This window comes from Sus scrofa, chromosome 6 (genome assembly GCF_054392235.1).
Source record: "Sus scrofa isolate SSC_HxYL_T2T_F1_AM1 chromosome 6, Sscrofa_HxYL_maternal_Yorkshire_Landrace_v2.0, whole genome shotgun sequence".
NCBI classification, from domain to species: Eukaryota; Metazoa; Chordata; class Mammalia; order Artiodactyla; family Suidae; genus Sus; species Sus scrofa.
Window position 1 is genome coordinate 38,225,479 of NC_139388.1, and position 12,754 is coordinate 38,238,232.

Here is a 12,754-nt window from a genome sequence, read left to right on the forward strand (position 1 = left end):
AGATTTGCTTCTTTGTAGGAACACAGTGCAGGAGATGCATGTCTTCTGGGAGGCAGGTCTCTGGATTGGGAGTCAGGGGACTTGGCTACTGGTCTTGGGCTTGCCCCAAGCTGGTTGGAAAGCCCTCTGATCTTTGGCCTCCTCGTCTGTAGAACGGGCGCTGGGGAAGGATGTCCTCCTCTTATACAGGGTGGTGATGTGACAGGCTGGGGAGGGGGTGGCTTACATGAGCTTAGACTGTCACTGAAGGAGGGGGACTGTGTGCCCCAGGCCCATCCTGGGAGGGGGCAGTGCCCTTTAATGTGGGCAGAGGGAATGTTGGCGTGGTGGAAGCGGCAGTTGAATGGGGCAGTTGGAGAGGAGTGCTCCAGGCTGGCGGGGCAGGGAGGTCGAATCTCAGGTCCCCTGGAGAGAAGGACACCCAGGCATCAGCAGGTACCGCCCGCTAGCCCGTGACTTCTGATCCCTCCTCCTCATCTCCCTCCATCCCGGGGACAATAGCCTTTCCTGCCCAGGTGAAGCTCCTGTCTGTAGCTGTCAACCCTCGGTTATCCTCAGGGCCCTTGCCTCTCATCCCCAGGACAGGCTGTGATGGGCAACACCACGTGGATGTGGCTCCCATGTGGGAGAGGCAGAGACCTGGGGCCCCCAGAGCACAGGGGAGGCCCGAGGTGGGAGCACTGCCATTTTGGGAGCCCCCTTCCCCAACACCTGCTATGTTTTTTTTTTTTTTTCTGCTATGTTGTTTAAAAATAACCACAGAAATGTCAGAAGGAGATTTCCAAATTGGATATAAAAAAGCTACGGGAATAAATGAAGCCCCTACACAACACAAACACACACACACACACACACACACAGTACTGGTCACAATTTAATCACAGGATTTATCTTTTTTTTAAACTCAAATACATGGTCTGCTACTGCGTGGTTCACCCTGGTGTCCGATGGGTGTTTTCGTCTTTCTCCAATCTTGTTAGAGCATCTCTATAACTGAACGAGCGCCCTCACTTGGAGACCCCATCACGGGTCACTGTTTGGGGCCCTCTGGGGATGAGAGGACTTGGGCAAGCCCCAGGCCACACATACTCTCACCTACACATGCTTCCTTCTGCCCTCTCTCCACCCCTCTCTCCAGTGCTAGCCCGGGTCTGGCTGCCCATGTGGGTGCAGGGGACAGCTGGGCTGGACAGATAGGAGAGGTGAGAGGCAGGGCCTGAGGGAAGATTCCCAGAGTTTCTCCTCTGAGCTGCAGGCTGGTCAGGGGCCAGGAGGAAGTTCAGGTGAGGGGGGTGCAGGGGAGGGTACGAGAACCTCAGATATTGGCAATTTTAGTAGATTTAAATTAAGACTGGAGGAGTTCCCTGGTGGCACAGTGGGTTAAGGATCAGAGTTGTCACTGCTGTGGCTCAGGTCACACTGCTGTGGCACGGGTTTGATTCCTGGCCCTGGAAACTCCACATGCTGCAGGCACAGCCAAAAAATAAAAATAAAAATGAAGACTGGATTTGTTAAGAGAGGAACAGGGACCATAATCTCTTGTCTGGGAAGGGTTTTATGATTAAAAGTGGATCTACCAAAAAAAAAAAAGTGCATCTGCATTTGGCTGAGCCCTAAGAAAGGACTTCTAACACAGGCACCAAGGGAAACTGAGAATTCAGTTCTCAAGCAAGATCTTATTAATTGCTAATTTTCTGGGTTAGAGAGGCAGAAATGGATCGTAAATGGAGCTAAATGGGTGGGTCTTGAAATGCCCTCAAGCTATCTTTTGTCCTTTATCTTGAGAGTGAGACAAGGATAGAGAAAATTGAATCCACTGCAAGGAAAACAGCAGGGCAAATGTGATGATCAAGCCTGGGGCACTCAGACCCCAGAGCAAGGGAGACCTTAAGGCATGGCAAGGACTGTGGCAAACTAGAGCACAGGCGCCCTGCCACAATTTTTTGACAAAAGCCAGGGATCTTTTTTTCTTTTAATGAGATGATATGCACATTTTAAATAATATTTCCAAGTTCGAAAATTTAAAAAACTGGCGCAGCCCGAATAACATGGACTTGCAAATGGTATGGAGTCCACGACCTAACAGTTTGGTGTCCTCTGCTCTCAAATGAGACCTTCCTGCTTCTGCCTTTTCTGGTCTATTGAGGTCAGGTGAGCAACCCCCTGCCAGCAAGCAGAGGTGTGCATTAGGGACCTTTTTCCATCTCTTGCCAACCCTCAGGTGCTCCGAGTGGAGCATGGCTGGCCAGGAACGGAGTCACAGTGGCTGCAGGGGCCCTGACCTGGCGGAGTCTTTGCTTTTTCCAGCTCTCATCAGCGATCCCCCGTCCCCCCCCTCCCCATGATTGCCAGTGAGCAGATTTCTCCCTCCAGGCAGCTCCTCACTCCTGGCAGAGGATGGCTTGACAGACGGGGATAGAGATGTTAGCCAAAGCAGACTTCCTGATTTTAAAAAAGTCTCAATTTCCCCCCGGGGCTGCCAAATTTAGCAAAATGCCATTCCAGCTGCAGTGCTTCCAACTGGCCTGAAGCAATCATGGCTCTGCACTCCCTGGGGGAGGCTTGAGGAAATTACCACCCTGCCCCAATTTCCTATGCACTCTGATGACCTGAACCTGGCCAGGGAGCCCTGGCATCCCGCGTTTGGCATCTTAGAGTCCAGACTCCTTAAGACAGGCTGATGACAGCTCCCTGCCAGGACTTTTTGCTACTAGCCATGTGAGGAAAATAAGAGAAGCCAGAGGTAAGGGTTCTGCTCGGAGGGGGAGGCCCACCCTCCCAGAAGGAGGATCGGGATTGGAGGCACTGGTGAGGCTTAGCCTGGACAGGAGAGAAGGCACAAATGGGTTGCTAGAGGTGGAGAGAGGGACACAGCTGTTGTTTTCATGAAGAGGGAGTAGATGCGGTCTGCTCAGCCCCTGAGAGCAGAGCAACCGTGGCAGGCAGATCGCTTTCCATTGCTTTCCAGTCCATGCAAAGAAAACAGTTTATCCCCTTTAGGGCTATTTAACCTTTTATGCTGAAATGATTTCAAAGTTCTGAAAGGTAATAGGAATGATGCTGAGAAATCCTAACTCCCCTTCACTCTGATTTGCAAATTAGTTTTTCGCCACATTTGCTTTAAGATTCTCTCTCCATGCATAATTATTATTTTTCTGACAAATTTGAGAGTAATTTGCAGACATCTTGCTCCATTATCTCTGAAGACTTCAGTATGTATTTCCTAAGGATAAGGATGCTCTCTTACATAATCATAATTCTCAATATTATCAATTATCAAATCGCATGATGGTCAAAATCAGGAAATTTGACTTTGCTGTAAGACTCTTAGGTAACCTACAGTCCATATTCAAATTTGCTCAGTTATCCCAATAACACGCTTATTTTTTCCCTAGTCTAAGGTTTATATAGGACTGCACATTGCTTTTCGCTGTCATGTCTCTTGAGTTGCCTTTAACCTAGAGTGTCTCTTTGCCTTTCTATGTCTTTCATGATACTAACAGGTTTGAAGAGCACAGCCACTGGCTTTGCAGAATTTGGGTTTGTCTGATATCATTCATGACTTGATTCAAATTATCCATTGTTTGCAGAAATACTGCAGGTTATCCATTGTTTACAGAAATACTGTTGTCTTGAAAAGAATGACTTGGGTCTGTTGCCAAGCTTGCTGAATCACAGTCTGGTTGGCCAGAAGGAGATTCTCACTCAGGGCACTGAGTTTGCCATGTCTAATGTCTTCCTGGATTCTCTGAATTCTTCGATTCTATGATTCTCTCTCCTCCAAATAGTTGAGTTTCTGAACCTCTAGGGAGTTCTTTTGCCTTCATCAGCTAACCTGTTCCCCACCTCTGCTTTGCTCACTCTAGCCTTCTTTGTGGTGCTTGGCACTGCAGGCAGGGAAGTGGCCCAGAGACCAGGGAAGCTGTGGGCAGCTGGTCTGGGACCACGGCTTGGCTGTTCATGACCATATGGTGTGGCAAGAATGGAAGATGGGATGCTGTAGAAAGACTCCATGTACAAGGCTGTGTAACCATTATTTCCCTCTTCCTGCCTCTCTGGTCAGAGGAGGATTGTGTATATTAGGGGAGCCAATGACCCCTGCAGGGGTTGAGAGGCCAATTTCTTTACCTTTCTCAGTCTTGGCAGCCTTGCAGCAGCTATCAGCTCCCCACTGTCTTCTGCAGCACATCCCGAGAAGCCAGGAGGGCATGGCGCTTCGGGTAGAGGAGGCTATGAAGGGTTTTGGTAAACAGACAATGGGAGTCTGATGAGGAAGGTCTCAGGGCACTTTTGCCCATGCTTAGCCCTTTGCATGGACCAGCAGGCTGCTGTCCATATCAGCCGCAGCAGATCTACAGCCCTTCACTGCTGTTCCCCGCCTTGTCGCTCTTGACTCTTGCCCAAGCCTCATGCACATAGTTCCCTAAAAGAGCCTCTCTACGCAGGCAGCACACACCCAGCTCAGCTCCGGGTCCCACCTGGGCTTTTGCTCCAGCTCTCCTCCTCTCCTCTCCTCTGTCTTCCAGCCACCGGGCTCCTGCCTCACTTCTCATTAGACACCCTTCCAGCCCCTTCCTCTTGCCAGACCTGAAGTATCCTTCCGCCGAACTTGAGAAGCACAGGGGATCTGTATTACTCTGTGATGCTGAGCACTGACAGCTCGATCCCAAAGTTTACATCCTGAAATACATGATTACATATCACAATGTCATGGGGCAATCTCCACGGAACTTCCAGATCTCATTCCTCCACCAACCAGAGGTAACCATTGTCTTGAAATTGGTGTATATCTTTCCAGTTCATTTTTTTTTTTTTTTTTGGCGGTGCCGATGGCATGTGGAAGTTCTCAGGCCAGGGTTCCAACCCGTGCTAGGGCAGCGACCTGAGCTGCTGCAGTGACAATGCCAGATCCTTAACCTGCTGCACCACAGGGGGAACTCCTCCAATTCACTTCTTAAAAATAAACTTTATTTTAAAAAACAGTTTTAGATTTACAGAAAAGTTGTGAAAGTAGTATGGGGGGGTTCCCTCCGGGGGGGTTCCCTCCCTTATCAACATCTTAGAATAGTAGGGTGTATATATTATGCTTAATGAATAAATATAGATACAATATTATTAACTAACATCCATATTTTATTTCACTTTCCTTAGTCTTCCCAGAATGTCCCTTTTCTATTCCAGGATCCCATCTAGGATATCATATTACATTTAGCCATCTCCTCTCCTTAGGCTCCTCTTGATTATAACAGTTTCTCAGGCTTCCCTTGTTTTTGACCTTGACAGTTCTGAGGAGGACGGGTCAAGTATTCTGTGGAATGTCCCTCCACTGGGATTTGTCTGATGTTTTTTCTTAGGATTAGACTGAGGTTATGGGTTTGGGGGAGGAGGATCACAGAGGTGAAGTGCCTTCTCATCCCATTGTATCATGGGCACATTGTGTCGACATGACTTATCACTGTTGATGTTGACCTTGATGACCTGGCTGAAGTAACATTTGTCAGGTTTCTCCACTGTAGAGTTACTCCTCCTCTCCTCCTTTTCCACAGTGTACTGTACTCTTGGAAGCACTGTATTCTGGTTGACGATGTCATTTCCCACAGGACTACATGTTGATGGTTCTGATACTGGAATTGAATTAAGTAAATGACGGGGGGGATGCTGAGAACCAGGTTTCTCACTTTGCCGTGGGAATTTACAGATAAACATGTGGAAGAGGCCAGAATTATGATAATTTCAGTAGCAGGTTTACAGTTGGAGACTCGGTAGGAACTTGGGTTTAAATCAAAACAGATTGAGATGACTACATAGAGAGAAATACTTTCAGATATGTCTCTATATACTAGTTGCTTGTCAACTGAGAGGGCCTGGAAACAACAATATCCCATTAAAAGAGAACACACTTAGTGCCCAGATTTTGGTCTCTAATACCATTTCCCCAATGAAAGGAATCAGGACTACTAGGAGAAAAGAGCTTTCACCACACATATATTTATCAGTATGTGAATATATTACTGTCTTGCAAGTATGTGGACTTTACATGGTTTATATGGTTATTAGAGGGAATAAATTTTTCTGCCACTTGCTTTTTTTTTCCTCTCAATTTACAATATTCACATAGGTTGACCTGTGGATTTAGTTCATTCATTTTTACTGTTGAATAGTAACATTATCTATATTGTACAATTTATCCATTTCTCCTGTTGATGGATGTTTAAGATGCTACAAACAGAGTTGGTACGAATAGTCCCATAGAGGTGCCACAAGGATATTTTGTGCTTGAGAGTCTATCCTCTGTGGATTGTTGAGTTTTTCGAGACTGTTGACAGTTTGAGCATGAGAGAAGAGAGGCTAGCGGAGATAGGGAATTTGTGAGGACAGTGAAAAGAGACTTGCACAGTTGGTGGCCACTCTGTATGTGGCCAACAGGTGTAATTTGTTCAGAGCATTTATGTACCTAAGGGGGAGAGTTGCTGGCAATAGTCGTAAGATAATCTTCAACTTGACCGGATAATACCAGATTGCTTTATAAAATAGTTGTACAAATTATACCCACACCAGTAGGATTTAAGATCTTCTGTGCTCCACATATATGCCAAGACTTACAAGTTCTAGGATTTTTAATATTGTCTATCTGAAGAATGAGAAATGGCTCTTTTTGTGATTGAGGTTTTTATTCATACTTCCCTGATGCTCAAAAGTTGAGCATTTTTGTATGTGTATATCTGGCTCATCTGTGAATTAATTGCTTGCTTATACCTTCTGTCCACTTTTCTAAATGATGGGCTGTACTTTTGTTTTTGATGTATTATGTGTGCTTGTTTTGTAAATTCTGTATATTTAGTCTTCATAGTTAAATGAATCACATTTATACCAGCAAGTTTCTTCTCTTCTTAATCTTAAAAAATTTGTTTTGAGTTTCCACAGTTTATTGACAAGAAAAGCAAGAAACATATAATATCTAATTTTTATAAAACAAAATTATGATAAATCAAAACATGCATGAGAAAAAGTTTCAAAACAGGAGTTCCCATTGTGGTGCAACAGAAACAAATCCGACTAGGAACCATGAGGTTGTGGGTTTGATCCCTGGCCTTGCTCAGTGGGTTAAGGATCTGGCATTGCTGTGAGCTGTGGTGTAGGTTGAGGACGCAGCTTGGATTTGAGATTGCTGTGGCTGTGGCATAGGCCGGCAGCTGTAGCTCGGATTGCACCCCTAGCCTGGGAACCTCCATATGCCGTGAGTGTGGCCCTAAAAAGCAAAAAAAAAATGTTTCAAAACAAATAAGCAAGTGAAAGTATCCAAGATCTAACAGCTTCTCACCACCTCCACTCCCTCCACTCCCTCCACTGTGGTGCAAGCTCCTCCATGTCTCCCCTGGGTTCCTAGGATGGCCTCCTGACTGGTGTCACTGATTTAATTCCTCCGCCTTCCCCCATGTCCCCACTTCACTCTAAGTCTGACATTCTTTAATCTGTAATGACATTTATTGTTTTCTCTCCAGCTTTACATGCAATACCTGTTCATTGCAGACAACTAGAAATACATAAAAGCATAAAGTAAAAAACAACAGTCATCCACAATCCCTACCCCCAATGATAACCACCATTGGCAGTTTGATGCATTTTCTCCCAGTGTCTATATATATATTTTAATTTAAGTATAAGGAATTCCCTCTGTGGCTCAGTGGGTTACAAACCTGACTAGTATCCATGAGGACTCAGGTTTGATCCTGGTCTCGCTCAATAGATTAAGGATCCAGCATTGTGAGCTGTGGTGTAGGCTGGCAGCTGCAGCTCCAATTTGATCCCTAGCCTGGGAACTTCCATATGCTGCAGGTGCGGCCCTAAAAAAAATATTGAAGTATAATTGACTTACATCACTATGTTAGTTCCAGGTGTACAACATAGTGATTTGATATTTTTATTTTTATTTTTTATTTTTATTTTTTTTCATCTTTTTGCTATTTCTTGGACTGCTCCCACGGCATATGGAGGTTCCCAGGCTAGGGGTCCAATCAGAGCTGTAGCCACCGGCCTACGCCAGAGCCACAGCAATGCGGGATCCGAGCCGTCTTTGCAACCTACACCACATCTCACGGCAACGCCAGATCGTTGACCCACTGAGCAAGGGCAGGGATCAAACCCGCAACCTCATGGTTCCTAGTTGGACTCGTTAACCACTGTGCCATGACGGGAACTCCTGATATTTTTATATATTACAATATGACCACCATGATGTCTAGTTACCATCTGTCACCAAAGATATTACAATATAATTGGCTGTATTCTCCATGCTGTACATTTCATCTCCATGACTGATGTCTTTTGTAAGGAAGATCATATCTTTTAACCTCCCTCGCTATTTCACTCACCCCACCACTGTCTCTTTCCCCTCTGGCAACCACCTGTTTGTTCTCTCTATCTATGAGTCTGAATTGTTTTGTTATGTTTGTTCATTTGTTTTGTTTTTCAGATTCCACGTTTAAATATATGGTATTTATCTTTCTCTGTCCACTTATTTCATTTAGCATAATACCCTCTAGATCCAATCAGTTTGTCCCAAGTGACAAAACTTCATTCATCTTTATGACTAATATTTCACTGAATATATATACCACATCCTCTTTATTCATTCATCTGTTGACGGACACTTAAGTTGCTTCCTTATATTGACTATTGTAAATAATGCTGCAGTGAACATCGGGGTGCACATATCTTTCTGAATTAGTGTTTTTGTTTTCTTTGGGAAAATATCCAGAAGTGAAATCGCTGGATTGTATATGGCAGCTCTACTTTTAATGTTTAGAGGCAAATCTATACTGTTTTTTACAATGAGTGCACCAATTTACATTCTCATCAACAGTGCATGAAGTTTCCCTTTTCTCCACATTCTTGTCAACACTTGCTATTATTGTTTTTTTGATGATAGCCATTACAAGTGAGATGATATTGTAATTTTGATTTGCATTTCCCTGATGATTAGTGAAGTTGAGCATCTTTTCATGTGCTTGTTGGCCAACTGTATTTCTTCTTTGGAAAAATGCCTATTTTAGGTTCTCTGCCCATATTTTAATTGGGTTTTTAAAGTTTTTTTTTAATTTTATGATGAATTTTAAGTCTCTTGTTTATTTTGGATATAAACCCCTTATCAGATACTTTGTTTGCAAATATCTTTTCCCATTCAGTAGGTAACTTTTTCATTTTGCTGATAGTTTCTTTCGCTATGCAAAATCTTTTTAGTTTGATGCAGTCCCATTTGTTTATTTGTTTACTTTTTATTTTGTTTCCTTTGCCCGAAGAGATATAACCAAAAATATTTGATAAGGCCAGTGTCAAAGAGCATGCTGCCTTAGTTTTTGTCTATGAGTTTTATGGTTTCATGTCATATTTAAGTCTTTAATCCATTTTGAGTTTATTTTTATATATGGTTTGAGAAAATAGTCTAATTAGATTCTTTTGCATGTAGCTGTCTAGTTTTCCCAACACCGTTTATTAAAGTGGCTGCCTTTTCCCTATTGTATATTCTTGCCTCCTTTGTCTTGGATTAATTGACCACATAAGTGTAGGTTTATTTCTTGGCTGTCTATTCTGTTCCACTGATCTATGTATCTGTTTTGTGCCAGTACCATACTATTTTGATTACTGTCACCTTGCAGTTTAGTATGAAATCTGCGAGTGTGGTGTTTCTAACTTTGTTCTTTCTCAGGATTGTTTTGGCTAGAGTCTTTTATGTTTCCATACATATTTTAGAATTCTTTGTTGTAGTTCTGTGAGAAATGCCATTGGTATTTTGATGTAGATTGTATCGAATCTGTAGATTACCTTGGGTAATATGATCGTTTTAATAATGTTAGTTCTTCCAATCCATAAGCATGGTATATCTTTCCATTTGTTTGCATCATCTTTAATTTCTTTCATTAATATCTTGTAGATTTCTGAGTATAGGTCTTTTATCTCCTTGGTTAGATTTAGTCCTAGATGTTTTATTCTTTTTGATGCAATTGTGAATGGAATTATTTTCTTACATTCTCTTTCTGATGGTTTTTTATTATTGTATAGAAATGCAACAGATTTCTGCATATCAATTTTGTATCCTGCAACTTAACTGAATCATTGATGAGTTCTAATAGTTGTTAGTGACATCTTCGGATTCTCCATATACAGTATCATGTCATCTGCAAATAACAGTTTTACTTCTTCCTTTCCAACTTATTTCTTTTTCTTGTCTGATTGTTGTATCTAGGACCTCCAGTGATACCTTGAATTAAAGTGGCCAGATTGGGCATCCTCATTTTACTCCTAATGTTACTGGAAATACTTTTAGTTTTAAACCGTTGAGTACGATGTTAGCTGTGGGCTTTTCACATATGGCTGTTATTATGTTGAGGTATGTTTCCTTACCTTGTTGAAAGCACTTTTTTTTTTTTAAACCACCACACCTGTGGTAGACACATGGACTTTTCCAGGCTAGGGGTTGAATAGGAACTGTAGCTGCTGACCTATGCCACAGCCACAGCAACACTGGATCCAAGCTACATCTGTGACCTACACCACAGCTTATGGCAATCCACTGAGTGAGGTCAGGGATCAAACCAGCATCCTTATGCACACTATGTCAGGTTCTTAACCTGCTGAGCCACAATGGGAACTTTGAAAGTTTTTTTTTCTTATCATAAAGTAATGTTGAATTTTGTAAAAAATTTTACACTGTATCTATTGATATGAGTGTATGTTTTTTATATATAATTTGTTAATGTGATATATCACATTGATTGATTTGTGGGTATTGAACCATCCTTGCATCCTTGAGATCAAGTCCAACTTGATCATTTTGCAAAATCCTTTTAATGTATAGTTGAATTCAATTTACTAACATATTGTGGAGGATTTTTGCACATATGTTCCTCAACGATATTGATCTGTAATTTTCCTTTTTATGGTGTCTGTCTGGTTTTGGTATCAGGGTGATCCTGACCTCTTAGAAAATTCCTCCCTCTTCAGTTTTTTGGATAGATGTTAACTCTTCTCTAAGTGTTTTGTGGAAGTAACCTGTGAAATTATCTGGTCCTGGACTTCAGTTTGCTGGAGTTTTTACAGATTTTTGATCTGAGTTCCCATGAGGTTTGTATATAACAGCCTTTATAGATAGATGATTATTTTAAGTTGATGATCTCTTAAGTTTGATCACATTTTAACAGTCTTGCATATTTACTTTCTCTTTCCCCCAGGTTTAATGTTTTTGACATCATATTTTACATCTTTTTCTTTTGCATGTCTCTTAACTACTTATTGTGGATATAGTTGATTTTACCACTTTTATCCTTTAAAACTTCTGTTAGTTTTATAAGTGGTTGATATATTACCTTTACTATATAATTGCCTTTACCAGTGAAAATTTTCTTTTTGTAATTTTCATATTTCTAGTTGTAGTCTTTTTATCCCCTTAAAAAATTCCCTTTAACATTTTTTTTGTAATGTTGGTTTAGTAGTGCTGAACTCTTAGCTTTTGCTTGTCTCTAAAACTCTACCTCTACATCAAATCTTATTCAGTAGAGTATTCTTGGCTTTCAGTTTTTTCCTTTCATCACTCTAAATATATTGTGACAATCTCTTTTGGCTTGCAAAGTTTTTGCTGAAAAGTCATCTGACAGTTTTATGAAAGTTCCCTTGTATGTAACTTGTTGCTTTCTCCTTGCTGTTTTTATTTAAGATTTTCTCTTTATCTTATTGATTGTGATTTTAATTAACAGTGTTTCTTGGAATGGATCCCTTTGATTAGATCCTGTTTGGAACTCTCTGTGGTTCCTGCACCTAGATGTCTGTTTTCTTTCCCATGTTAGGGAAATTTTCAGCTATTATATCTTCAAATATGTTCTCTGCATCTTTCTTTCCTTCTGGGACCCCTCTAATGTGAATGTTAATATGCTTGATGCTGTTCCAGAAGCCTCTTAAACCTTCTTCATTTAAAAAAATTTTTTAAAAATTTTAGTTCCACTTGGGTGTTTTCACTACTCTGTCTTCCAGTTTGTTGGTCCATTCCTCTCTATTATCTAATCTACTGTTGATTCCTTGTAGTTTATTTTTAATTTCAGTTATTGTATTCTTTAGCCCTGTGTGGTTCTTATTTCTATTTTCTAACTCTTTTCCATTAAACTTCTCACTATGTTCATCTTTTCTTCTCTTGAGTTCACTGAGCATCTGTATATCATTACTTTGAGCTCTTTATTGGGGGTAAATTTTTTGTTTATCTTTACCTCACATAGTTCTTCTTTTGAGGTTTTATCTTGTTCCTTCATTTGGAATGTATTCCTTTGTCACCTCTTTATTTTATTTTATTTTATTCTATTATTTTAGGGCTGCACCTGAGGCATATGGAAGTTCCCAGGCTAGTGGTCAAATTGGAGCTGTGGCTGTAGCCTATGCTGCAGTCACAGCAATGACAGATCCGAGCCACATCTGTGACCTATGTTGCAGCTTGCAGCAATGCCAGGTCCTTAACCCACTGAGAAAGGCCACGGATCAAACCCACATCCTCATGGATACTGGTTGGGTTCTTAACCTGCTGAGCCACAATGGGAACTCCCTCTGTTACCTCTTAATGCCTTATTTTCTATTTTTTATTTCTATATCCTAGGTAAGGGGTAACTTTCCTGATCTCGAAGAAGTGGGCTTATGTAGGTGATGTCCTATGGGGCCAACAGCACACTCTCCTCTGGTCACCATATCTATATGCTCTAAGGGTATCTCCCTGCAC

At 41.8% G+C, this 12,754-nt stretch overlaps 1 protein-coding gene across 24 annotated transcripts in view; it reads left to right on the forward strand.

Annotated features, from left to right (window-relative positions):
- ABCC12 (ATP binding cassette subfamily C member 12) overlaps nucleotides 1–12,754 on the forward strand; it is a 92,047-nt gene continuing 79,293 nt past the window's right edge. For 6 of the 24 annotated variants that reach the window (XR_014805059.1, XR_014805062.1, XR_014805061.1 and 3 more), the window contains exon 1: nucleotides 304–435. The gene's annotated coding sequence lies outside the window, so the exon portion shown is untranslated. Of the gene's footprint in view, nucleotides 436–2,495; nucleotides 2,744–4,526; nucleotides 4,762–12,754 lie in introns of those variants that run through there. The other 18 variants (XR_014805063.1, XR_014805065.1, XM_084958793.1 and 15 more) reach the window with 10 other exon arrangements.